Source organism: Microcaecilia unicolor, chromosome 2, assembly GCF_901765095.1.
Source record: "Microcaecilia unicolor chromosome 2, aMicUni1.1, whole genome shotgun sequence".
In the NCBI taxonomy this organism is placed as follows: domain Eukaryota; kingdom Metazoa; phylum Chordata; class Amphibia; order Gymnophiona; family Siphonopidae; genus Microcaecilia; species Microcaecilia unicolor.
Genome location: NC_044032.1, coordinates 257,131,410 through 257,159,287, shown reverse-complemented (window position 1 = coordinate 257,159,287; position 27,878 = coordinate 257,131,410). Strand labels below are relative to the sequence as shown.

Sequence of the window (27,878 nt, the reverse complement as noted above, 5' to 3'; positions counted from 1 at the left end):
CTCGCAGGTCTATAAAGTATATGCCTGTCTTGACTACATACTGATATCCTCATCCCTCTTACCGATGGTTAGAAAGGCCGCATTAGAAGATGGAGTGGTATCTGATCATGGTATGGCCTGGGTGGAGATGGGCTTCTCACGAAACCAAGGGAGAGGTTGGAGAATGAACCCCTCTGTATATTTGAAAGATGATGAGTTCAAAAAATTTCTAGTTCAGGAGTGGAGACAATAATCCTGCAGATGTTGACCCCGTCAAGTATTAGGAAGCGGGAAAGGCTACTTTGAGGGGGGAAATAATAGAGTACAGTGCCTGAAAGCGGAAACTTCACGATCGAGAACTCAACTTGGCACACAAGCTTCAGGACATTAGAGCCCAACTGGTAAAAGGGGGGCCAGATCAGATACGACAGGAGTATTTAGATACTAGACGTGAGATGAATGACATTTTAACCAATAGAGCCAAATGGGATATATAGATATACAAACTCCAGCTACACAAATGGGGGAATAAGGCTGGAAAGTTACTAGCAAATTTGATTCGAAACAGAGCCCCAAAACAAGTAATTACTAGGATAAAGGACAAATCAGGGTCTGTTTTAAGCAAAGAAGAGGCCATTGAGTTTTACACTGCCCTTTATGTGAAGGAGTAGCAGTGCTTTTTTGTGCTGGTACGGCGTACCGGCACCTTTTTTGTGAGGTCCGGTGGTGAGCTGGAGCCGGCTTGCACCGGCTCGCGAGAGCCGGTTATTTTTGTCAGAATTTTGGGCTCTGGTCCCCACCTGGCAGCGTCGACGGCGTTCCCTGTGGCTTTGGGCATCTTCTTCTCTTGCTCTGTTTCTCCTCTCCCCCCTCCCCTCTTGCTTCGCGCGAACCCACAGTGTTAACACGTCAGCAAGAATAGGCTGCTTCAGCCAATCCCAGGGGCCTTCTTTCAGCACTCGGGGGCGGAACACGCAGAAGGAAGGCCCCTGGGATTGGCTGAAGCAGCCTGTTCCTGCTGACGTCTTAACACTGCTTTAAAAAAAGCAATTAAACGCAGCCTACCCTCCTCCTCCTCATCAGGCAGCTCGCAGGAAGATGGCAGTGACCGTGACCCCACTGTGTTGCTCTTGGCTGTCCGCAGCGGTGCCGGTCGCCGGGTTGGTGTCTCGGTATCACGCCTGAACTCTGCGCCGGAAACTGGACGGTATGTACGTATCGGACCCACAGGACAAGCGCACCCCGGAGTGGCAGAAGGGCCCCCGCTGGGAGGCGAAGCTATTCGGGCTCTACAGAGCGGCCTCGGGCGTGAATCCGGCCCAGCTCTGGCCCGACCCAGCTCCGGTAGATCCGTGAGGAGGAGGAGACGTGGTATCCGCCGCTCGCTGACATGCAGACCTGGATCCAGCAACGGGAGTAGGAGGAGCGGCGCAGCAAACTAGCCAGAGAGAAGCTGATTGCCACCAACATGGCCCAGATGCCAAAGATGGTGGAAGACTGGCGGCAGAAAAAGCGGGAGCAGGAGGAGAAACAGCGGGTAGAGGCTGCCCGGCGGGAGCGACTACTAGCCCTGGCACAGGAGCGATTTGGCTACAACTTGGACCACTGTAGTCTCAAGTTCCAGGAGCTGTTGAAGGAGATGGAAAAGGAGGAGAAGAAGAAAGAGAAATTGGCGAAGGAGAAGCTGAGAGCAGAGGGAGACAGATACTGCATCATGGGGGGGGGGGGGGGACAAGGGAGGCAGCCAGCCAGGTACTGCATGGGGGGAGGTTGGAAGGAGGGAGAGAAGTGCTGCATGGGGGGGGGGGGGGGGGTAAGGAAGGAGAGAGTTGCTGCATGGGGAGTCAAAGAAGGAGAGAGGTGCTGCATTGGAGGGAGCAATGAGGAAGACAGGTATTGCATGGGGGGGAGCAAGGAGAGAGTGAAGTGCTGCATCAGGAGGGGTAGAGAGGGACAGAGTTGCTGAATAAGGTCAATGAAGGACAGAGGTGCTGCATCAAGATGAGTGCAAAGAAGCAGAGAAGTGCTGGATAGGAGTACCATAGAAAGAGATTCGGTGAGGGGAATGAGGAAGAGAAGGGCCACAGAGAGGGAAAGAGGTGCTGGACTTTGGGGATGGGGATTGGAAGGACAAGAAAGAGAGAGAGGAGCCAGGACGTGTGGGGAAAGAAGGAAGAGGGAGAAGTGCTGACCCTACAAAGAGGAGACACAATAGAAGTGAGGGAAGAACGAAAAATACTTGCTGGACCCCTGGGGTGAGAGAGAGGGGGAGATGTTAGCATGTGGCTGGGGGCATGGATGGCAGGGGAGGACAGGGGGCAGAGGAGAATCGCTGCACGTGGATGGGAGGGGAGGTCAGCGAAGAGAGATTTGCTGGACATGGATGGAAGGGGAGGGCAGTGAATAGAGGAGAATCGTTGGACATGGATGAGAGGGAAGGGGAGGGGAGAGAGGAGAATTGCTGGACATGGATGGCAGGGGAGGACAGGGGATAGAGGAGAATTGCTGGACATGGATGGAAGTGAGGAGAGAGAAGTGCTGGACATGGATGTAGGGGAGAAAAGAAAAAAGAAGAAGATGCATATGGATGGAGATGAGGGAAAGGGAAGAGAGGAGAAAAACTGCACATGGATGGAGAAAATAGGCAAAAGCTGGATCCACGTTATACCTCCTCCAGTCAATTCCATGGAGGAGGACCCAGCTTTTACTGATGGATGGAGGGCAAGAAATTAAGAAGAAAGGAGGAAAGTAAAGAAATAAATGGAAAGGAAGCCCTGGAAGCGGAGTTAGGAGAACAGATAGAGAGCAGCAGAATCAGAGACCGGGACCAATATGGATAGAAAAACAGTCACCAGACAACAAAGGTAGAAAAAAATCATTTTATTTTCATTTTAGTGTTTGGAATATGTCCAATTTGAGAATTTACATCTGCTGTCTTATTTTGCACTAGGTATACTGGAGCTGTAACAGCTTACAGAAATTATTTATAATGAAAAAAAAAATCACATTATTTTTTTCTCCTATACTAGTATAATATTTTCAATGATGTCTGTTTATATGCGCCATGGCTGGTATAAGGGGTGTGGCTAATGTGGGTGTGGCTACAATAGAGGTGGAGTCATGTGGTGATCCCGCCCATAATGAGTACCGGCACCTTTTTTTCTACAAAAAAAGCACTGGGGAGTAGTGACACTGTGAGGAGGGATAGTTTCTTTAGCGGGCTGGACCTTACCACTCTGACTGCGGCCCAACTAGATAATCTCAATGGCCCGATTTCAGGGGCAGAGATACAGCAAGTGTTGAAACGCCTGAAACTAGCGAAAGGGCTGGGCCTAGAATATTATAAAACACTGGGTCACCATATTGTTGGGACTTTTCAAGCACTATGCAAAAGTTTACTCACACCAGGACAGGGAGTGGGGCGAATAGCGCATGCCACAATCGTAGTACTTCCCAAGCCTGGGAGAGAGAAGGAACTTCTGGGCTCATATCGTCCCATTTCCCTATTTAAACCAGGACCTAAAAAATTTGTGCTAGTATATTGGCCACTAGGCTGGGAAGGGTGCTGCCCGTGCTAGTGCATGATGATCAAACAGGGTTTGTGCCTGGTAGGTATGCATCCTACAACATTCTGAGAGCATTGAGTGCAATACAGGCAAGGGGGGGAAGCAGCCTAGATGCTGAAAAGGCGTTCGACAAAATAATGTAGGATTATTTTTTCTGGGTCCTACCCCAATTTGGAATTATGGGTGATTTCCTAATGGGAATACGGGCACTGTACTCTAACCCCACGGTGCAAATTTTAGTTAATAGGCAGCTTACAGCCTCTTTTATGCTAGAACAAGGAATGAGTCAGGGATGCCCGCTATCTCCAATGCTGTTTGTTTTATCACTTGAACCTTTGGCATGCAAGATCTGTCAGGCTGTTGCTATAAGAGGTATAAAGCTAGGAACTCTGGAATGCAAGATTAATTTGTTTGCTGATGACATGTTGCTTTTTTGGACCATGCATCTTCAGATATAGTTACTCTAGTGGAGCTAATCCAAGTTTGGCTCCTTTTCTAGCCTTAAGATTAACTTTGAGAAATCTGAAGCGATGATGCTGTCTTTGAATTGCCCTTGTAGAAGAATGCCTGTTTTCCCTCTTGCATGGAACAAGTGGCCCCTGACGTACTTGGGGGTGTTCCTCCATTTGGATGCTGGTGTGGTGTACAAGAATATAAGAGATCGGATAACTAATATCCGCTCCTTGTGCATTTCAGTAGTTTGGCCGGCAGGTGGTGCATGTTTTATGTTAAAGCCATTATAGAAAAGTTAATGCCCTCTTTTAGTTTCACTCAGCGAAGAAGTTAATTTAAAACTTGTTGACTGGGCTCTGATTGGCCTAGAGTTTGAAATTACCCAGTAGTACTGGCTGTTGCTTCAGTCTTAGCCCAGGAGAAAAGAGAGACAGATCTCTTTGCTGAGGCTTGGTGAATCATATGTCCTGATCTTCCCAGGTACTGTTTAGATAGTATGTAAATGTTTAGTTAGTGTTGTAATTGATCCATATTTCAGTCACCTGTTATTGTTTGCTAATTGCACTTTGTTCCACTGTTCAATTGTTAAGACAATAAACAATATTTAGTTTATTGCCTCTCTGGACTGATAAAGAATCCTGGTGGTTTGTGTGTTGGGTCTGTGAGTGCTTTCTGGAAACTGTGGGACCACTGGGAGTGTGGCTCCAGTAACCTAGAAATCACTGGGGTTAATTGGAGAACAGGAGACCCAGTCGGTGGAAGGAGGGTGCTAGTGTAGAGCACAAGCAGCAGGTATAGGCGGACCTGAGCTGTGTTGGGGTTAGACCCTCTTAAGTGTCTGTGGGGTAACCCCGGGTGGGTGGCTAGGCATTTAGTGACACTTCCTATTATTAAAAAAAATCATAATCACTTAAAATACTAATGCCAATGCGTCTTTACTCTAAAAATATTCAGTATATAAAAAATGTTTATATTTTGTGGTGCTCAGAGTGATAGTATTTTTAGTGACTCACACTGAAAGTTTTCACTTAACTAAATCTGAACACTGTTACCAAACATCATTGTGTTCAATTCTGGTCGCTGCATCTCAAGAAAGATATAGTAGAATTGGAAAAGGTGCAGCGAAGGGCGACTAAAATGATAGCGGGGATGATACGACTTCCCTATGAAGAAAGACTAAGGAGGCTAGGGCTTTTCAGCTTGGAGAAGAGACGGCTGAGGAGAGACATGATAGAGGTATATAAAATAATGAGTGGAGTGGAACAGGTGGATGTGAAGCGTCTGTTCACGCTTTCCAAAAATACTAGGACTAGGGGGCATGCGATGAAACTACAGTGTAGTAAATTTAAAACAAATCGGAAAAAATTTTTCTTCAACCAACGCATAATTAAACTCTGGAATTTGTTGCCGGAGAACGTGGTGAAGGCAGTTAGCTTAGCAGAGTTTAAAAAGGGGTTGGACGGTTTGCTAAAGAACAAGTCCATAAACCACTACTAAATGGACTTGGGAAAAATCCACAATTCCAGGAATAACATGTATAGAATGTTTGTACGTTTGGGAAGCTCACCAGGTGCCCTTTGCCTGGATTGGCCGCTGTCGTGGACAGGATGCTGGGCTCGATGGACCCTTGGTCTTTTACCAGTGCAGCATTACTTATGTATTTAAAACCCACCCTGCTTGACCTTTTTTCAACAAAAGTCCTTCAAAATGATAGAAATACACAGGTCTGTAATTGTTTAAATATATCTTACAGCACTTAGCTTATTTGAGAAGGATGGTGTCCTTAAAACATTAAAGACATTTCTTGCTGTTTTTCTTTAAAAAATATATCAGTGGAGTACTCTGTGAATATGTGTCCATTAATTAACCCGCCATTCCTGTTCTGGTGCAATGATGTTCCATAGGTTACTAAGTAACTGGTTCAATGGGTTCCTAACCACACGCTCATACCAAGTGACATCTAATTCAACTACATCAGCCACATGGACACCTGAATGCGGAGATCCACAGGGATCCCCCCTCTCACCGACCTTATTCAACTTAATGATGATACCCTTGGCCAAACTACTATCAAATCAAAACCTCAACCCATACATATACGCAGACGACGTTTTACATCCCATTTAAACAAGATTTAAAGGAAATTTCCAATTACATCAACCAGAGTCTACACATCATGCATTTCAGCTGAAACATAATGCAGAAAAAAACCCAATGCCTAATACTCACCTCTCAACATAACACGAACAAATTCACCACCATCAACACACCTAAACTGAACCTACCAATCTCGGACACCCTAAAAATCCTCGGAGTTACCATTGACCGACACCTAACACTTGAGAGTCACGCAAAAAACACAACCAAAAAAAATGTTCCACTCAATGTGGAAATTAAAAAAGTAAGACCATTCATTCTTCCCAAGAACCATCTTCCGTAACCTGGTACAATCAATGGTACTCAGTCATCTAGACTATTGTAATGCACTCTACACTGGCTGCAAAGAGCTAATAATCAAAAAACTTCAGACAGCCCAGAACACTGCAGCTAGACTCATATTCGGAAAATCAAAATATGAAAGTGCTAAACCTCTACGAGAAAAGCTACATTGGCTCCCACTCAAAGAACGCATCACGTTCAAAATATGTACCCTAGTTCACAAAATCATTCATGGTGATGCCCCAGCCTACATGACAGACTTGATAGACTTACCCAGGAATGCTAAAAAATCATCTCGCACATTCCTTAATCTTCACTTCCCCAACTGTAAAGGTCTAAAATACAAACTAATGCACGCGTCAACCTTTTCCTACATGAGCACACATTTCTGGAACGCACTTCCGCGCAACTTAAAAACGATATATGAACTAACTAACTTCCGGAAATTATTGAAGACCCATCTCTTTAACAAGACATACCACAAAGATCAACACATGTGAACTCCTCCCACATGTAACCAGAACTGTCTTTCAATGTTTACTTGCTATACAACTATCATGTCTTACAATGTTTATTTGTTATGTTACTATCATGTTTTATCATTATCATGTAACCCAAGATCCTTCTGTAATACCATATGTCAATTCTCTACACACTTCAACCATTCATGATGTATTGTGAGCCACATTGAGCCTGCAAAGAGGTGGGAAAATGTGGGATACAAATGCAATAAAATAAATGCAATAAGTGTAAGTGCTTTGGAAATATAAGCCTTCAACATCCAGGATGTGAAGACCAGAGACTGGAGTTTGGGGTGTAGAAGAGACCCCTCATTCTGCGTGATGAGGGTCAGAAAACAATCCAATCTCTGTGGTTATTTGGAGGATAACTCCAAAAGAAGTGGGAACCATATCTGCCTGGACCAATATGGGGCAATCACGATCATGATTCCCCGGTCTTGTCTGAGTTGCAGCAAAGCTTTCCCCACAAGAGATATGGGAGGATACTGATGGGATGGGAAGTGGAGGTGTGGGATTCAGGAGATGCGGGGGTATGGGGTATTACGTAGGAATAAAATGCTCCCAGTTCATCGGGCTTTCTATTTACAGATTATGTACTTTTGTTCAACTCCTGAATCCTCTAAATCAAAATACGCATACAGAAGACCTATCCCCAGTGCAGGAGGAAGGCGTCCGATGCTAGTCTGTCTTGCAACCTGAGCCTAGACCAGTACTGAGGGACTTTGTGATTGTAAGGAGTAGGGGCATAGCTAGGTGGGGCTACGGGGGCATGGGCCCCCACAGATTAAGCCCTGGCCCCCTCTACTTTTCACCCCCTTCCCCGCCCGCCACCGCCTCCCCCACTGCCGCCGCCAGGTACCTTTGCTGGCGGTTCCCCAACCCCCGCCAGCCGAAGTCTTCAGCACCGGTCGACTCTGGCGCCTTCGCTGATGATATGTTTCTGACGTCCTGAACGGGGTTACATACAGGATGTGCACGCAGGACATTAGGAGTCAGAAACATCATCAGCGAAGGCGCTGGAGTTGACCGGTGCTGAAGAAGACTTCGACTGGACCCCCGCCAGCAAAGGTACCTACCTGGCTGCGGCGGGGGTGTCGTCGGTAGGCAGGGGGTGTCAAAAGCGGTGGGGGGTCGGCGGCTGTGGGAGGCGGGCTAAACTGTGCCCTCCCCACCTCCTAGAAGAGGAAGAAGCAGAAGGTGTCCAACAGGAAAGAGCGTTGATGATACTAGTATGTTTCTTAATGAGGTCTGCAATCTCTTCCACCTTCTCTCCGAAAAGGTTATCTCCATGGCAAGTGGCATCCGCCAATCTCTGCTGGACCACCGAGTCTAAGGAGACACGCATCCATGAGAGTCTGCACATTGCTATACTCTGTGCAGAGATCCTGGATGCAACATCAAAGGTATGGTGCATCCCTGGCTGGAAATTTGTGACAAGTCTTCTGCTGCTTGGCCAACTGGTGAAGAGATTCGGTCTGCTCCGGGGGGAGAGAATCTGCCAAATCAGTCATACTGCATACAAAGGACTGCAAATAAAGGATCCTGTAGAGCTGGTATGACTAGATATGGGAAATGAGCATTGAGGCCTGATACATCTTATGCTCAAATGAGTCCAGGGTTCGAGCTTCTCTGCCTGGGGGCACCAAGTCAAAGTCTCTGGAACTTCTGGCCTGTTTAAACTCGGATACCACCATCACAGAATGATGAGGCAACTGCAGCTTATCAAATCCAGGTGAATTCTGAATCCGATACATGGTGTCAATCTTTTTGGGGAGGACTTGGACAGACAGAGGGGACTCTCAATTCTTCATCTGAACATCACGTAAGATCTTGTGAAGTAAGACAGTCACAGCCTCTCGTGGAGAGTTGTAGTCCAGGACCTCAAACATCTCAGCCCTGGGCTTGTCCTCCATCTCCAACTGAATTGGAAGAGAAGGAGAGACTCTGTTGGAGACTTTTGCCTCTCCTCTGGTGGGGAGGGGTCTGATGCAATAACACAGGACACCTCCTCTGAGAAGTACCTTGGATCATTACCAGATGCCTATGAGCAGTCTATATCAAAATCAGCAAAAAAAACTCTTCATGGGAGGGCTGTCCCTGCCTATAATGGCTTCATGATGCAGGTGCCACACTCGACTCTAGCGAAACTTCCTCCACCGACATTGAGGGAGTACCCACATGGGCAGCTGTCGAAGCTGATACCGTGTGTGGTACCAGCATCAGTGACCTCACCACAGGCTGAGGGCCCTGCGAGGCAGGTGGTAGAGGACTGGTTGGCACAAGTACCCCTGATGCCAATGAACTCTGCTATAAAAGCTCCACCAAGTGCTCTTGGAGCATGACCTGGATCCGCTCATCGAGAGTAGACACTGGTAATGGCTGGGGCATCAGTTCAGAGACAACCTGCTGAATTATTGGTGTCAACCAGAGTACCGGGTCCCAGCTACTTGGAGACCTACATGTAGGCACCTCTTCAGTAGAGGGGGAGCAGTTCTCCTGGCAAGGGGATTGATTCCTGTGCTTCTTGGCCTTCGCATGATGCTGAGCATCAGCACCCCTCGGTGCTGACAAGGACAACATTTAATCCTCCCGTCTCCTCGGTGTTGTGTCCGATACTCACCGGTCCCAGGGGTCCTGCACAGCGGCCAGCATTGAGGCAGGTGGAGACCTACTCGATGCGTGTCCACTCCCAGTGTCTGATAGAGGTCTAGTAGCCATAGGGACCGTTGTTCCTGATGGTGGTGCAAGTGCCGACGATGCTGACAATTCAGACCTGGCTTAAAAAAATCTTCGCTTTTTGAACCTTTCTGAATTTATATGTTCTTTCTTGCAAGAATAGAGTTAGTAGAATTGTGGTCTGGCCCAAAACACTGGATATACCAGGAATGGTTGTCAGCACCAGAGATGGTCCGCTTGCACTGAGCATAGTTTTTTAAGCCACTGGGAACCTTCGATGACATGGAAGGGAAAAGAGTGACAGCTAAATTATATGACTCTATGGTGATGTAAAAAGGGTGAAATCACTAAACAATTCAAGGGATAGTACCTGGCCGATGCTCAGGCCTTGTGACCCCCCCCCCCCCCCCCCCACCACCACCAAAATAAGGAAAACTTAAAATAGGGCAAAAGTGACTAAGAAAATAAGGGGACAACAAGGAAACAAATCCCATAAGTACATAAGCACTGCCACGCTGGGAAAAGACCAAAGGTCCATCAAGCCCAGCACTCTGTCTCTGACAGCGGCCAATCCAGGCCCCAAGAACCTGGCAAAAACCCAAAATTTAATAATGATCAATGGACTTTTCCTTCAGGAATCTGTCCAGACCCCCTTTAAACTCAGCAAGGCCAGCTGCCGTCACTACCTTCTCCGGCAATGAGTTCCAGAGTCTAACTACGCGCTGAGTAAAGAAAATCTCCAATTTGTTTTAAACCTACCACATTCTAATTTCATCTTGTGTCCCCTGGTTCTATTATTGTTAGAAAGTGTAAACAAACACTTCACATCTGTCCGCTTTACCCCACTCATTATTTTGTTAGACCTCTATCATATCACCCCTCAGTCGCCTTTTCTCCGGGCTAAAGTGTCCTAGCCGTCTTAACCTCTCCTCATAGGGTAGTTGTCCCATCCCTTTTATCATTTTTGTCGCCCTTCTCTGCACCTTCTCCAATTCCTTTATATCATTTTTGAGATGAGATGACCAGTACTGAACACAATACTCCAGGTGCGGTTGCACCATGGAGCGATATAACTGCATTATAACATCTTCATGCTTGTTTTCCATCCCTTTTCTAATAATACTCAACATTCTGTTCGCCTTCTTAGCCACCGCAGCACATTGAGCTGAAGATTTCAACGTCCTATCCACAATGACTCCCAGATCCCTTTCTTGGTCCATAGCTCCTAAAGCGGAACCTTGCATGACATAGCTGTAATTCGGGTTCCTCCTTCCTACATGCATCACTTTGCACTTGTCAACGTTGAACTTCATCTGCCATTTGGACGCCCAATCCCCCAGTCTCATGAGGTCTTCTTGTAATCTTTCACACCCTGAATGGGAAAGAAATAAAATTCACTATACTCTATGAGGGAAGGCACCAGTAACACTTGAAAAGGTATAACAGAGGAGCCACAAAAGACGTGCTTTCCTCTCACCACGGATGAAAAAATACTAATTGGTCCTATGCTCACAAGTCAGGCAGGAAGGCACCTGCACAAGCGTTGTGGGAGTGCTGCCTCAAGCTTTTTAAAGAAACAGTACACGGGACAATGTTCCACACTGGGCACCATGGATGATGTTACCCACATGTGAGACTTAGCCCACCCAGGCCCACCCAATTTCAGCTCTGGCCCGCCCACTCCCACTGCTCCCATTGCCGGCCACTGCTGCTTTTCCTGTTGAGCAGCAGGGCCGGCGCTACAAAAAGAAGAAGCGCTCAGCTGATTGAGCTGAGCGCCGCCGCCAACGTTAACAACGAGAAAAAAATGTAAAAAAAAAAAAAAGCGCGGCACCGTAGGCAGCCTCGAAGCATTGGCTGCTGCCTCTGCAGGCTCCTCCCATCTCTTACATCACTGCCCCTGGAGCGAAGCAGGGGCAGTGACGTAAGAGACGGGAGGAGCCTGCAAAGCCAGCAGCCAATGCTTCGAGGCTGCTTGCGGTGCCGCGCTTTTTCTTTTTTAAACATTTTTTTCTCGTCTTTAGCGTTGGTGGCGGCGCTCAGCTCAATCAGCTGAGCGCTTCTTCTGTTTGTAGCTGGGGCTGGCGGGCCTGAATCGGGTGGGCCTGAATCGGATGGCAGGATGGGGACTGGGGAGAAAGAGGGAAAACGGATGGCAGGATGGGGACTGGGGAGAAAGAAGGAAAACGGAAGGATGGGGAGAGAAAGAGGGAAGACGGATGGCAGGATGGGGACTGGGGAGAAAGAGGGAAAACGGAAGGATGGGGAGAGAAAGAGGGAAAACGGATGGCAGGATGGGGACTGGGGAGAAAGAGGGAAAACAGAAGGATGGGGAGAGAAAGAGGGAATACAGATGGAAGGATCGGGAGAGAAAGAGGGAAAACAGACGGAAGGATGGCAGAGAAAGAGGGAAAACAGATGGAAGGATGGCAGAGAAAGAGGGAAAACGGATGGAAGGATGGCAGAGAAAGAGGGAAAACGGAAGGATCGGGAGAGAAAGAGGGAAAACAGACTGAAGGATGGCAGAGAAAGAGGGAAAACAGAAGGATGGGGAGAGAAAGAGGGAAAACGGATGGCAGGATGGGGACTGGGGAGAAAGGGAAAACAGAAGGATGGGGAGAGAAAGAGAAAACAGATAGGAGGATGGCAGAGAAAGAGGGAAAACAGATAGGAGGATGGGAGAGACAGAGGGAAAACGGAAGGATCGGGAGAAAAAGAGGGAAAACAGACGGAAGGATGGCAGAGAAAGAGGGAAAACGGAAGGATGGGGAGAGAAAGAGGGAATACAGATGGAAGGATCGGGAGAGAAAGAGGGAAAACAGACGGAAGGATGGCAGAGAAAGAGGGAAAACAGATGGAAGGATGGCAGAGAAAGAGGGAAAACGGATGGAAGGATGGCAGAGAAAGAGGGAAAACGGATGGATAGGAAGAGAGACACTGGATGGAAGGATGGGGGGAGATGGATGAAAGGATGCAGAGAGAAAGGGGCGAGACTGGAAGGATGTGGAGAGAGAAGGGACACTGAACAGAAAAGGGTAGAGAGATAGACACTGGTTAGAAGGAGGGAGAGAGAGACATTAGATGGAAGGATCAGGAGAGAGGGTAGATGGGTGGAAGGATGGGGAGAGAAAGAGGGAAGACGCTGGGTGGAAGGGTAGGGAGAAAGAGGTGACACTGGATGGAAGGATGCAGAAAGAAAGAGGGGAGACTACTGGAAGGATGGGGAGAGAGAGGGGAGACACTGGAAGGATGGGGAGAGAAAGAAGAGAGCTGCTGGATGGAAAAGGAGAGTAGTGAAAGACTGGAGAATAATAGGAAGGGGCATGGGGAGAACAAGGGTGAGAAAAAGATGAAAAGCCATAAGTAGATGAAGGAAATTAAAGAATGGATAGTAAGAATGAATTAAATCTGGACAGAGAGAGAGAGGCAGAAAAATATTGAAGAAAGCAAAGAAAAAGGAGAGAAAAATGACCTGGCAGAAGAGTTAAGCGAAAACGAAGGAAAGCAGAATCTAGAGACTGGGAGCAACACAATGAGAAAAAGTAAATGGCCATACAACAAAGGTAAAGAAAATAATTGTATTTTTAATTTAGGATAAAGTAATATGGTGTTAATAAAGTTTCAGAGACCAATACTTCCTTCCTTAGGTCAGGAGAGGATACCGTAACAGCATTATACTGACCTGAGGCAGGAGGTTTTGGCATCTGAAAGCTCACTGAAAAAGGATTAGGCTATTAAATAAATTGTCTGAAATCTGATGCACTGAAAAGCAGCACTTTACCCTGTGTGACAAATGTATCTGAGTGTGACTACATTTTGCTGGGGGAAGGGGGTAGAGAGAAACTTTTGTGCCCACCCACTTTGGGTTCAGGCCCACCCAAAATTGGCAGTCTGGCTACGCCACTGAGCTGGTCTGCTTGTTCTCGGAGAATAATTGATACCAAAATAGCTTCCAATCTTCTTCCATTTCATTTTTTTTTCACTTTTTCATCAATCTTCTTAAAACTCTTTCTGCAAAAATGTTTATACAGAAATGGAACACTTAACTTAAGCATAGCAGGCAACCTCCCTCAACACAATCTTGTTTTGTATAAACTGCATCAGTACGGAGGCGCCCCAGTTCCTTCTTCCAAAGTTTGCAGGTACAGCAGACTGGTTCTGAATGAGCTGGAAGAAAGAGGAGTTAGGTCAAAGAATACTGTATCCACAGATTCTAGTTTTCAAAAATCTGCAACAATTACATGGCATATTTTCATAAATGTGCAAATATTTCCCTGTTGCCTTTGTTGTTATTGTTGTTCTAACTTTATGTATAAAGTCATTTTCTAGTATATATTTGGGCGTATTTTCAAAGCACTTAGCCTTACAAAGTTCTATAGGTTTCTATGGAACTTTGTAAGTCTAAGTACTTTGAAAATGAGCCCCACTGTGTGCCAAGTTTCTTTATTTCCCCCTTTGGGGGGGGGGGGATGTTCTACTAGGTTTAATTATAAGCATACAGACGAGCTGAAGTTTGAATTGGCCAGTGGTTCCCAAACCTGGTCCTAGAGGCACCCCTACCAGTCAGGTTTTCAGGATACCCACAGTGAATATTCATGAGAGATTTGCATGCAGTGGAGGCAGTGCATGCAAGTCTCTCATGAATATTCATTGTGGGTATCCTGAAAACCTGACTGGCTGGGGTGCCTCCAGGACCAGGTTTGAGAACCACTGGAATAGGCTCTTATATAGGGTGTGTCAGCAAACTAATTGCTCTCTGCTTCCATCTGCTGGTTCTGTTTGGTATGCTTTATTAATATGGATGTACTATAACCTGCAAAGATCCGTTTTTAATTAAACTTACACAATGGACATTTAGATATATAATCCTAGTTACTGGTGCTGGGATAGGAATAGGGGGATAGATAATAGGGGAAGGAGAAGAGATCTGGAGGATGGAGATAGAGGGGGGGAGAATCACAACAGAGCAAAGTAGATCTCAGAAATTCCAGACAAGAGGGGTAGAGAGAGGAAAGGATAATGAGAGTCAGATAATACAGGAGGGAAATAAAACAAGGGGATAAGGGAGGGTAGGAAAGAGGGAGAAAGAGAGGGGTATCCAGGGATAGGGACAATCAGCTCACACCTCTTTTTCCCTACACCGACCTCTTTCTCTCATGCGTACTCCATACCCACTTCATTCCACCCACTCTCTCTGGACAGTCTCTTATGATTTCACTCTCTCCCCACAGCTCCTCCATTCCCTTTACTCACCTATCTCCCAATTCTCTCACACCCCACCAGTTCTCACTTGCTTTCCCCTTGCCCCCAACATGCTCACTCACTCATTCTCTCCCTTTGGCTCCTCCCCATCCTAGACAAGCTCCCCCTTAACCCTATCCCATTTCTGCACAAGCTCTCCATTATACCCTCCCTTCCAGCCCTAGACAAGCTCTCTTATCCCCCCTGCCCCAACCTTTGCCCCTCTATACCTCATGCACCCTCTGTCACAGGAGGAGGGAAAAGAGGACATCAGCAGCATGAATCTCAGGCTGCATTGTCACTTTCTGTTTCTGGTCAGACTGTCATACTTTATGATTTGTTAGGGTTCAAAACATGACAGTCTTGCTAGAAGCAAACAAAGAGGATGTGGCCTAAGGTGCCACATTGCACAATACCCCCCCCCCCCCCCACTCCCACTAAAGACAGACAGAGCAATGAACGGGACTGCACCATGCCTCTTCCCTTCCTCTGGAGACACAAGGGACAGCCTCCAGGATTGCAGTATGCTAGGGCTACTTCTACCATTGCTCCATCTCCCATGCTGATATCATTGGGAATTCTGTGGGAAAGGCCTGATTTTTGTGGTTCTTCCCACAGTCTTGGAATCACAGAAGACTGTCTCCAGTACAACTGCTTTGCATACTAAAAAGGGTTCTTATAAGATTGGATATGGGTACAAATGAAGGATATTTTGACAGACCCTTGGATCTTCCTGGGATCCCAACTCTGGAATGCTCTACCTAGATACATTCGGTCAATTAATGAATATTTTCCCTTTAGGAAACTATTGAAAACCCATCTATTCAAACAGGTTTACCCAAGTGACTTGACCTATCGTAAACAAACATAAGCAAACCGTCTATCTAACGGTTCAAATAACCATTAACTACAATGACTCAGAAAATATCTCCTACCAACCTTCTTACCCTCCATGCTCTTCCCATCTTCTCCTTAATCACTCCACCACCTTACCTATCCCTATCCTTTTTGTCATACCTCTTCTAGCCCATTTACTCCTTGTTCATTTGTCCTATCACATAACCCTTTTGTTGATTCTGTTACTATAGATTGTATTCTCTTGTTACTATGTAAGCCGCATTGAACCTGCGATGAGCGGGAAAGCATGGGGTACAAATGTAATAAATAATAAATGTGCTGTTCCACAGGGTTCTCCACTGACACCAATTTTGTTTAATATTCTGATGAGATCCTTTGGAGAATGCTGCTAAATAGCACAACAAACCACCCAACAAAAAAGTGGGCAGGTCAGGGGTGGTACAGGGCATGGCATTGGGGAGAAGCAGGGGGTTATGCAGGTGCTGGCCAGTGCTTTTTTTGTGCTGGTAAGTGCCGGTATGGCGTACCTGCACCTTTTTTTTTAACCTCCAAAGTCCTTCTCGCACTGCTCCTGTTTCCTCGCTTGAGAGTCCGGGACCCCGATCAATCAGTACAAGACTCGGCTGGCACCAGCACACTCAGCCTTTGACCCTATCCGCTCGTGGAGGCCCTGTTTGTACTGCCCCTCTGATGCATACATGATGTGTCAGAGAGGGTGTAGACTTTGCCTCCTTGGGTCTTTCAGAGGGTGTCTCCCAAGTCCTGCTTGCTTCCAGAAGAGATTCCACGAAGAGCTGTTACTCTTTCAAATGGGGGAGGTTTGCCATCTGGTGTGACAGCAGGGCCTTAGATCCTCTTTCTTGTCCTACACAGACCCTGCTTGAATACCTTCTACACTTGTCAGAGTCTGGTCTCAAGACCAACTCCGTAAGAGTTCACCTTAGTGCGATTAGTTCTTTTCATCGCCGTGTAGAGGGCAAGTCTATCTCTGGGCAGCCTTTAGTTGTTCGCTTCATGAGAGGTTTGCTTTTGTCAAAGCCGCCGGTCAAACCTCCACCAGTGTCATGGGATCTCAACGTCGTTCTCACCCAGCTGATGAAGACTCCTTTTGAGCCACTGAATTCCTGCCATCTGAAGTACTTGACCTGGAAGGTCATTTTCTTGGTGGCTGTTACTTCAGCTTGTAGAGTCAGTGAGCTTCAGGCCTTGGTAGTACATGCACCTTATATCAAGTTTCATCACAACAGAGTAGTTCTCCGTACGCTCTTTAAGTTCCTGCCAAAGGTGGTGTCGGAGTTCCATCTGAACCAGTCAATTGTCTTGCCAACATTTTTTCCCTGTCCACATACCCGCCCTGGCAAAAGCAGTTTGCATACCTTGGACTGCAAGAGAGCATTGGCCTTTTACATGGAGAGGACGAAGCCCTTCAGACAGTCCGCCCAGTTGTTTGTTTCTTTTGACCCCAACAGGAGGGGAGTCACCATCGGAAAACGCACAATCTCCAATTGGCTAGCAGATTGCATATCCTTCACTTACGCCCAAGCTGGGCTGACTCTGGAGGGTCATGTCACGGCTCATAATGTTAGAGCCATGGCCGCATCAGTGGCTCACTTAAAGTCAGCCTCCATTGAAGAGATTTGCAAGGCTGCAACGTGGTTATCAGTCCACACATTCACATCTCACTACTGCCTTCAGCAGGATACCCGACGCAACAGTCGGTTTGGACAGTCAGTGCTGCAGAATCTGTTCGGGGTTTAGAATCCAACTCCACCTCCCTAGACCTATTTTGATTCTGTTCCAGGCTGCACTCTGTTGTTTATGGTTTTAGGTCAATCTATAATACGTCCTCGTCGTTGCGAGGCCCAATTGACCAATGTTCGTTGTTTTGAGTGAGCCTGGATGCTAGGGATACCCCACATGTGAGAACAAGCAGCCTGCTTGTCCTCAAAGAAAGCGAAGATACTTACCTGTAGCAGGTATTCTCCGAGGACAGCAGGCTGATTGTTCTCACAAACCCGCCCACCTCATTGTTACTAGTTTGTTGTATGTTTTTTGATTTAACTAAGGGGCATGCTCACGCGACGGGCGAGAAGTCATCTGCACATGCACGGTGCTTCACACACCAGAAGACTCTGGGGAAAACTTTTTATTTTTGCTTCAAAAATTTGCTCCGTTTCCTGGGCCAAGCAGAGGTCCCAGCACAGACCCCTGAAGAACCCCACTATCTACCCTTCTCTGTTGAGAATACTGACCATTTAATCCTACTCTCTGTTTTCTATCATTTAACCAGTTTTTAATCCACAATAGGACACTTCCTCCTATCCCATGACTTAGTTAACTTTTGAAGAATCTTTATTATATTGCAACACACAAGTAATTTATATTTATTTTTGTATTTAATTTATATCCCGCTTATCACCTAAGCGAGTTACAAATACAAATAAAATCTTTCTTGACAGGCAGAACCAATCACCCATACTACAATGTGAAGCATTTTTATAAGCTTTTTTTTTTTTTTTACAATCTTATCTGGGTAGCCCTGATCCAGGAATCTTTTGAGCATATCTCTGCTCTGATTTTTATATTCTGTGCTCTCAGTACTGTTTCTTTGATAATGTAAAAACTCATCACAGGGAGGATGCAAACTCCTATAAAGCAATAAAGGCTTTCAATGACTAGTAACATAGTAAATGACGACAGATAAAGACCTGCACTGTGTTTTGAAACACTGATCAACTTGCTTAACTATTTTCAGATCCAAATATGGTATTGTAAAAAGATCAGATTTATAGTGAATTGAACAGCTGGATGGCATGAATTAATGCAACCAATCAATGATTCCTAGGGTCCTCCCAAAGCATGAACACATCATCAGTGATTTGTACCCATGACTACATTTGTTTTGAAAAAGGTGAACAATCTACCCGTTCATTCAAATGCTCCCATATAAAGATTTGTTAGAGAAGGGGATATCTTAAAAAAAAAAAATTTACAGTTTTCTTCTAAGCTATGAAAGCTAATCCAATAATGAAATCTGTAGGGATACAATGTGGCCGGGAGTTTTTATCTAGAGTGTCCATCATAAATTCGATAGCTTCATCCTGTGGAAACGGATAGACAATGGTAAAAATAGTCAGGGAAGCAAAGATGGGAATGGAAGAAAAAAATATTCAAACAAGACATTTTTTTTTAGATATGTTAGTGATAGGAAGAAGTGCAAAACTGGCACTGAGAAACTCAAGGATGAAGGAGAGGAATTCATAGAAGCTGATAAAGATAAGGCTAAATTGCTTAGCAAATATGTATTCACAGATGAAGGGCTGGGAGTAGGACTGCAGAAGACAAACACAAATAGGAATGGAAGTAAAGCAGACCTTGAACAATTTTCACAGGACTGTGTTTGAGAGGAGCTAGCTAAACTAAAAGTGGAGAAAGCAATGGTGGGGTACTGAAAGAACTTAGGGAAGTTCTGCCAGCTTCACTGGCTAATCTTTTCAGTGCTTCTCTAGAGTCGGGAGTGGTCCCAGAGGACAGGAGAAAAGAAGGACAGATGTGGTCCATCTCCACAAAAGCGGAAGTAGAGAGGAGATTGGGAATTACAGGCTGGTTAGTCTGATCTCTTTGGCGAGTAAATTAATGGAAACGCTTCTAAAACAGAGGATAATAAGGTTTCTGGAAACCAGTGAATTGCAGGACCCAAGGCAGCATGATTTAATTAGAGGCAGGTCTTTTTAGACAAATTTGAATAATTCCTTTGATTAGGTGACCAGAGAGCTGAACCAAGGGAGACTGCTAGATGTGATATACATGGCCGGTCTTAGGCAGGGGCGACAGGAGCGGTAGCACAGGGCCCCATGTCTCCAGGGGCCCTGAGGCGCTTGTACTGCTATGGATTTACAGCCTGTCTCACTGACACAGACTACTCAATAATTACCGTGGATTCTTTTGGATTCGTATTAGATAAATGAAACCTTTATTAGAGGTGCTAAATTCTACAGTGATTAAGGTATATACAATGATTAGCTATATAAACACAATGATTAGCTATCAACAATCATTACATCACTGGTCTCTACGTCTAAGCAATGCTAAGAGTTCTTAGACCAGGAAAAGAAGCAATAATACACTATACATACAATCATCACTGGTCCTTACATCATCCAGGCTCTTATCATCAGCTGGGGGGCCCGTTACAGCAAAAGCCAGGAGCTTTTTAGACCAGGAACAGATCCTCTGTGTAGTATGTATGTTACTCACAGATGAGCTCCCGTTTTCACTGAAAGAAACTCCCCTTTTTATTAGGCTCAGAACTCATGTTCAGAGCTAGGGAACATGAGTTCTGAGCTAGGGAAAATTACAGTATGCTTCTCTGTTTAGGTAAACAAGCCATACTGTGGGAACGTGGTCACATACTCTCCAAGTCCAGGTGGCCAAGATGGGCCTGGAAAACAAGTGCCATCCTCCCCTTCACATACCAAATTAATTAGAGCTGTGTCTTATCTTATGCATTCCAACTTATTTTCACACAATCAAAGTTAAACAATCATTTTTAAACAGAATTACTTCTAATCAACAATACAGACCCCGAGTGCACTGGTCGGTCAAGACAGAGATGAAAAACAATCTTTAAAATTCACTTCCATTACAGCGCTCCCTCCCGCTCCCTGCCATTGCCGCGATCCGACTCCTTGCCTCCCCTCCCCTGAGCCACAGGGTGCACTCCTTAGGGGATTCTTTGGGATAGGAAAGATCCCCAGTCTTTCCTGCCCGCTGCTGGCACCAATGCCCTTGTTGCCGCATTGCTCTTTAAAAATGGCTGCTGAGACTTTCAGCAGCGGCCTCTTGAGACTTTCACTGAAGTCTTGCGAGGGTGCCATTGGAAGTCTCAGCAGCCATTTTAAAGAAAATGTGGCAGCAAGAAGGTCAGCGCCGGCAGCGGGCAGGAAAAACTGGGGATCTTTCCTGCCACAAAGACTCCACTAGACCACCAGGGTGGCTTCAGGTATGTGCCGGGAGGGCACCCAGTGGCTCGGGGGAGCAGGGAGGAGGTCTGGAATAGGTGGGTAGGTAGGGGGAGGGGAGGATAATGTAAAAAAAAATCAAGGTAATATCTGTGTCATTTGGAGGGACTGGTTAAAGGGACGGGGAGGATACTGTAGAAAAAAATCAAGATAATATCTGTGTCCTTTGGAGGGGCTGATTAAAGGGATAGGGAGGGGAGGGTACTGCTGGGGCATAGCTATGCAGTCTTTTGTAACTCTCCAAACGGTGCTGGTCTGGCAGTAGATGCAGCTGCATGGCCTTTCATTCGCAGCCGTACCTCTAGTCCAGCAACAGCTTTACTGTAAACAACAATCACCATGCAGCACAATCCCTACAGTTGCATCTCGCCAGGTCCATGCTGATAACCAAGGCAGAGGTGCGGGACTGCGGCTCTCTGCCTGCAGCTGTTGATTCCTGTGCCGGCCCGGAAGTTTACCTCAGAAGAGGCAGGATTGGTACAGGAAACAGTAGCGGCAGGCAGAGAGTCGCGGTCCCGCGCCTCTGCCTTGATTGTTTATTAGTGCAGACCCTTTGAGTACGGCTGTTGAAAGGGGGCAAGATTCCCCGGGCCCCGGCCTCCAAGAGGGGCCCAGTGGCAGTGCTGCAATGCTGTGCTGCTGCCCAGGGCCGTGCCTAGGGTCTCTGGCACCCCCCTGCAGTTGCCCCCCCCCCAGAAAACAATCGCTACACTACCCGCCCTCTTCTCCCCAGATCCTTTTCCTTTTTTTTTTTTTTTTAATTTACCTCTGTCCGGCGGCAGCATAGCGTTAGTGAGAAGGAGGGGTCGCTCCCCCGCCCCGACGTGTCAGTCTTCCCTTCGCTCAGTGTCCCACCTTCTTCTGACGTCATTTCTGACGTCATTTCTGCATAGATGACTTATAAATAAACTAAGCACCCTTGGTATGGGTACTAAAGTGACTAGGTTAGAAACTGGTTTAGTGGAACGCAACACAGGGTAGTGGTAAATGGAGCTCACTCTGAGGAAAACGATGTTACCAGTGGTGTGCCACAAGGTTCAGTTACTGGGCCAGTTCCTTATAACATTTTTGTAAGCAATATTGCCAAAGGGCTGTCTGGTAAGGTTTGCCTCCTTGCAGATGATACCAAAATCTACAATAGGGTAGACACCCTGATGGCATGGATAGCATGAGGAGGGACCTAGGGAAGCTGGAAGAATGGTCCAGAATATGGCAGCTAAGATTTAATGCTAAAAATTAAATGTCATGCATTCGGAATACAAAAACCAGAGGGAATGGTACAGTTTGGGGGTGAAGCACTTCAGTGCATAAAAGAGAAGCGGGATTTGGATGTGATCTTATGTTATCATTTTTTTTAATAGCTTTTATTAAATAATTCAGCAAATCGCAGCCAAAAGTAACCATTTTGGGTACAACATCAACCACAAACACATCGAGAAATATTCCAACAGATATCACCCTACCGGAAAACTAGACAGGTATTCTCTAAACCCCCCAATTTTATGTGATGTACTGCTATGGATTTGCAGCCTGCCTCACTGACACAGACTACCCAATAAGTACCGTGGATTCTTTTAGATTCATAATAAGTAAATGAAACCTTTATTAGGGAAACTAAACTCTACAATGGTTAATATATATATACATATCCATTGTTATACTACGAGCGGATAAAGGGGGAGGGGTCGTAGTCCTAGATAGGTCCAACTACGAAAAGGAAGCAAGACGACAATTAAATGATATAACGTTTTATTTAGTTCTTGAGGGAGATCCCACTGAACATTTTCAAGCTGAAATTTACATCTTGCTAAAGCAAGCAGTGGATGAGGGTATTATTTCTATTCGTGAATTTCAATATTTATTTCAACGATATCCGAAAATACCTATAATTTATTTTCTCCCTAAAATTCATAAAGATCTGAATGATCCCCCTGGCTGCCCAATAGTCGCTGGTTGCGAATCGGTATTTGAACCATTATCTCAATACCTAGACTTCCATCTTCATCCATGTCTGAAGAATATTAAATCTTTTGTGAAGGACTCGGGACATCTATTACAGTTATTGCGACAGATAAAAATCTCAGATGACGCTCAGATTAATTTAGTAACTTTGGATGTTACATCGTTATATACAAATATTCCTCAAAATGAGGCAGTAGATTTGGTTGGAAAGTCATTTGAATTACTACCTATATCAGCACCAAAAGTTAAACTACTGAAAAAGATGGCAGAAATGGTCATTCTTCAAAGTTCTTTTAAATTTAAAGAGACTTTTTATCATCAAGTCAAAGGAGTGGCCATGGGGGCTACTGTGGCTCCTACAGTAGCTTGTTTATATATGGATTTGTTGGAAGAACGTTTCATATATACATCAAAGTACTTTCAAGGAGTATGTATATGGTTAAGGTATATAAACGACATACTTCTTATTTGGCGTGATACAGAGAGTGTGTTGAATGAATTTCTGACCTATCTGAATACCATTAGTCCACACATTAAATTTGTGCAACATATAGGCCACCATGAAATTAATTTTTTGGAGGTTAACATCAAATGGGAGAGAGGCTTTTTTTTGTTCAACTAGAGAGTTTCGTAAAGAAACTGACAGAAATACTATATTGCATTATCAGAGCCACCATCCGCAAATGTTAAAAAATAGTATTCCAGCAAGTCAGCTGTTACATATTCGTCGGCTATGTAGCTCTCGGGAATAGTTTAAAAATCAGGCAGAGCAAATGGTTGACAGGTTTGCTAAGTGAGGATATCGTCATAAAGTGTTAATAAAAGCCACTAAAAGAGCGTTTAATTTTCACAATGAGTGGTGTGAATCTGATAATCGTAGAATTGAAGAACCTCCCCTGACTTGTGTTCTCCCTTATACTCAGATGTCCAATAGTATTGTACACATCATTAAAAAACATTGGCCCATATTGGGTATTCATGAATCTCTAAGAAATCCTCATCGTTTTGCATTTTCCAGAGGGGCTAATTTGGGAGAGCGTTTAAATTTAAGGAGAGATGAAATACAGGTTAGCGAAGAAGATAGGGTTGGCCACAATATATGCAATCATTGTGTATATCGTAAATTTGCAATGTAGGTACAATCACTTAAGATCCCTCATTCTGATAAAGATTACATACTGAGAGATTTCTCTGACTGTAACACTAGAAATTGTATTTATGGTATCCAATGTCCATGTGGATTATGGTATGTAGGACAAACTACACAGAAGATTAAAATACGTATATCCCAACACCTGAGTAGTATTCGCACAGGTCGTAGGGAGGCATCTATTGTAACCCACTGGCAAATGAAAGGACATGAAATACAAGATCTTTGGTTTGTGGTATTAGGTCAAGTTAAAACTAACAAAGGGGGGTAATATCCCTTTAATGCTGTTACGTAAGGAACAGCGGCTTATTTACAAGTGGAATATGGTTACAATGTACAGCCTTAACAAAGAAATTGAGTGGTTAAGCGTTTAAAGGGCTGTGTTTAGTAGAATCTGAGTGGCTGAGCAAATTGGAGCTGGTGTTTAAATATGGAGTCCTGGTTTAGCTTTTGCGCAAGCGTGGGAGTCAGGTAGACGACCCTGTGGGCAACTGATCTTTCGAGTTCCCAGCAACCAGCGATACCCGGTGAGTTGAATGAATCTGGTTTGAAATGGTGGTTTGAATGATAGGATACAAATTGAATGTTATTATGTTGTCTATTTAGGAATTGACCCCTGAGTACGCTCTGGATGAGCGAAACACGTACATGTAGGGTCATGATGTTATGACCTATATCACTACGAGATCTAACCAGCTTGTTTATGCTGAAGAGGATGTTGATGACTGAAACTAAGGAAGGGGATTGTGTTGAGAACCGGTCCCTTATCTTTGAGTAAAAGGTTGAAGAAAATAAGAAAGTATGAGACCTGTTTTCTCAAGTGATACAATTGGAGGGATTACAGCTGCGCTCCTAATGGACATTGATGTATGAGAGCTCAAAAGACTTGTGTTAAGCACGCTGTTGGAGATAAATTGAAAGATACAAGGATATTTGAGACCATTGACTGAAAAAAGGAGATCTCCATTAAGTATAAGTAACTGTATAATGTCCCTTGAGATAACGGCGATACAATATATATATATATATATATATATATATATATATATATATATATATATAATGGTTAGCACATATATATAAAAACAATCATTACATCACTGGCCTCTACATCTCTTAGACCAAGAAAAGAAGCAAACACAATGATTAGCTTTAGTGTGGGGAAATCTTGCCTGACCAATTTACTTCAATTCTTTGAAGGAGTAAACAAACATGTGGACAAAGGAGAGCCGGTTGATATTGTGTATCTGGATTTTCAAAAGGCTTTTGATAAGGTACCTCATGAAAGGCTACAGAGGAAATTGGAGGGTCATGGGATAGGAAGAAATATCCTATTGTGGATTAAAAACTGGTTGAAGGATAGGAAACAGAGAGTGGGGTTAAATGGGCAGTATTCACAATGGAGAAGGGTAGTTAGTGGGGTTCCTCAGGGGTCAGTGCTAGGACCACTGCTCTTTAATATATTTATAAATGATTTAGAGATGGGAGTAACCAGCGAGGTAATTAAATTTGCTGATGACACAAAGTTATTCAAAGTCGTTAACTCGTGAGAAGATTGTGAAAAATTACAGAAGGACCTTACGAAACTGGGAGACTGGGCGGCTAAATGGCAGATGACGTTTAATGTGAACAAGTGCAAAGTGATGCATGTGGGAAAAAAGAACCCGAATTATAGCTACGTCATGCAAGGTTCCACGTTAGGAGTTACGGACCAAGAAAGGGATCTGGGTGTCATCATTGATAATACACTGAAACCTTCTGCTCAGTGTGCTGCTGCGGCTAGGAAAGCGAATAGAATGTTGGGTAGTATTAGGAAAGGTATGCAGAACAGATGTGAGGATGTTATAATGCTGTTGTATCGCTCCATGGTGCAATCGCACTTTGAGTATTGTGTTCAATTCTAGTCGCCACATCTGAAGAAAGATATAGTAGAACTGGAAAAGGTGCAGCGAAGGGTGACAAAAATGATAGTGGGGATGGGACAACTTCCCTATGAGGAAAGGCTAAGGAGGCTAGGGCTTTTCAGCTTGGAGAAGAGACGGCTAAGGGGAGACATGATAGAGGTATATAAAATAATGAGTGGAGTGGAACAGGTGGATGTGAAGCGTCTGTTCACGCTTTCCAAAAATACTAGGACTAGGGGGCAAGCGATTAAACTACAGTGTAGTACATTTAAAACAAATAAGAGAAAAGTTTTCTTCACCCAACGCATAATTAAACTCTGTAATTCGTTGCCAGAGAACGTAGTGAAGGCGGTTACCTTGGCAGAATTAAAAAAGGGGTTGGACGGTTTCCTAAAGAACAAGTTCAAAGACCCCTACTAAATGGACTTGGGAAAATTCCACAATTTCTGGAATAACTTGTATAAAATGTTTGTACGTTTGGGTAGCTTGCCAGGTGCCCTTGACCTGGATTGGAGCGCATAGATGACATGCATTGTGCTACAAGTAGTGGCACTCTGTAATTGATATGTCTTGCTGTTGTAAGGATTGGTAAACTGTGTACATTCTACGTCATGTTACAAAAGGAACATTGCATACATTTTATATGTCCCAATGTTTGTTCAAATGTACTAGATTCCACTGACCACAAAGCTATCGGACTCAGGATCTCCTTAAGATTGGGATCCCTAGAAAACGCTATCCGTAAGGATTTATCAGTGAACACAGGATGCATCTTCAGAATGTCCCAGTTTCTCTTCAATATTTTAGCCACCTCTTCCCCACACAACTTATATCTTAATACGAAAGTTTCTGATGTTTGATCTGAATTGTTTGAAGATTGATTAGATAATAATAAATCTCTATTACTGTATTTCGCCCGTACATATGATGTTTTCAGAATTTTTCTCAGATAACCTCTTTTAAAATATTTTTTGCCAATAATTTGGCTTTTAAAAAGAGGTTATCCAAGATAAATTTTGAAAACATCATATATACGGGCGAAATACAACAATAGAGATTTATCATTATCTAATCAATCTTCAATGTATTTTGTGTGGAAATCCTTCTTTCCTGTTTGAAGGGTTCTTTCTGAGTTTTTGGCAGTGGATAATATATATCTTTTCTGTTTGAGAGATTTGTTTTCAGTAATTGTCCCATCACTTTTTATAGGTCTAACTTAATAAAGTTTATGACTAGTTTTTGGAGATTAAAATCTCCTACCTCTGGTCAGAACAGCCTGATCAAAGACAATACTACTGAAGTGAATCATAAAAGCATTCCAATGATATTCATACTATCCCTGCTGGAGGAAGGCGGTTTTAATCTTTGAAAGCTAGTCAAAATGCATTGTTAGTCTAATAAAAGGATATTCACTTCATATTATTTTTGTTTAATCTTTTATTTATAAACCTTTAAGGTGAACTAGCACGACAGAAAAGGTTTGCAAGAGAAGTGAAACCTGCCACAAAAACCTTCCCGAGGTAGGTGTAGCGCAGTGGTTAGTGCAACAGCCTAAAAACTTGGGGAAGTGGGTTCAGTCCTAGTGCAGCCTCCTCCAATCTGGGTAACTCACCTGACTCTCCATTGTTCAGCAAAAGGTAAACGGATACAGCAGGATCCTTGCGGGTTAGATTACAAAACCTTCAAAAGTTAATTTTTTTCTGGCTTTTACACCATCCCCCATTGTTCCTTCAGTACAGTACATGTAAACTGCTTTGATTGTAACCACAGAAAGGCAGTATATCAAGTGAATCTGAAAAAATACACAAATTATGAACTTCCATTTAAATTAAATGAACACAAATTCTTCCTTTTTTCCTAATCAAGAACACACCTTAGACTAAGCATACTGGTTTACGTGGAGGGGAATAATCGAACGGCGCCGGCGATGTATTTTGGCGGTGCCATAAACAGCTGGCCAGACCCGTATTTTCGAAAAAGATGGCCGGCCATCTTTTGTTTCAATAATACGTTTCCGGCCAGCCAAATGCCTTGGATTTGGCCGGGGTTTGAGATGGCCGACTTCGGTTTTTAGCGATAATGGAAAGTTATGTCGGCCATCTCAAACC

General features: G+C 44.6%; 1 pseudogene; it reads left to right on the top strand.

The window, feature by feature from the left end:
- The first annotated feature begins 1,056 nt into the window (after window positions 1-1,056).
- The window catches only part of LOC115462006, a 45,048-nt pseudogene continuing 18,226 nt past the window's right edge, over window positions 1,057-27,878 (top strand).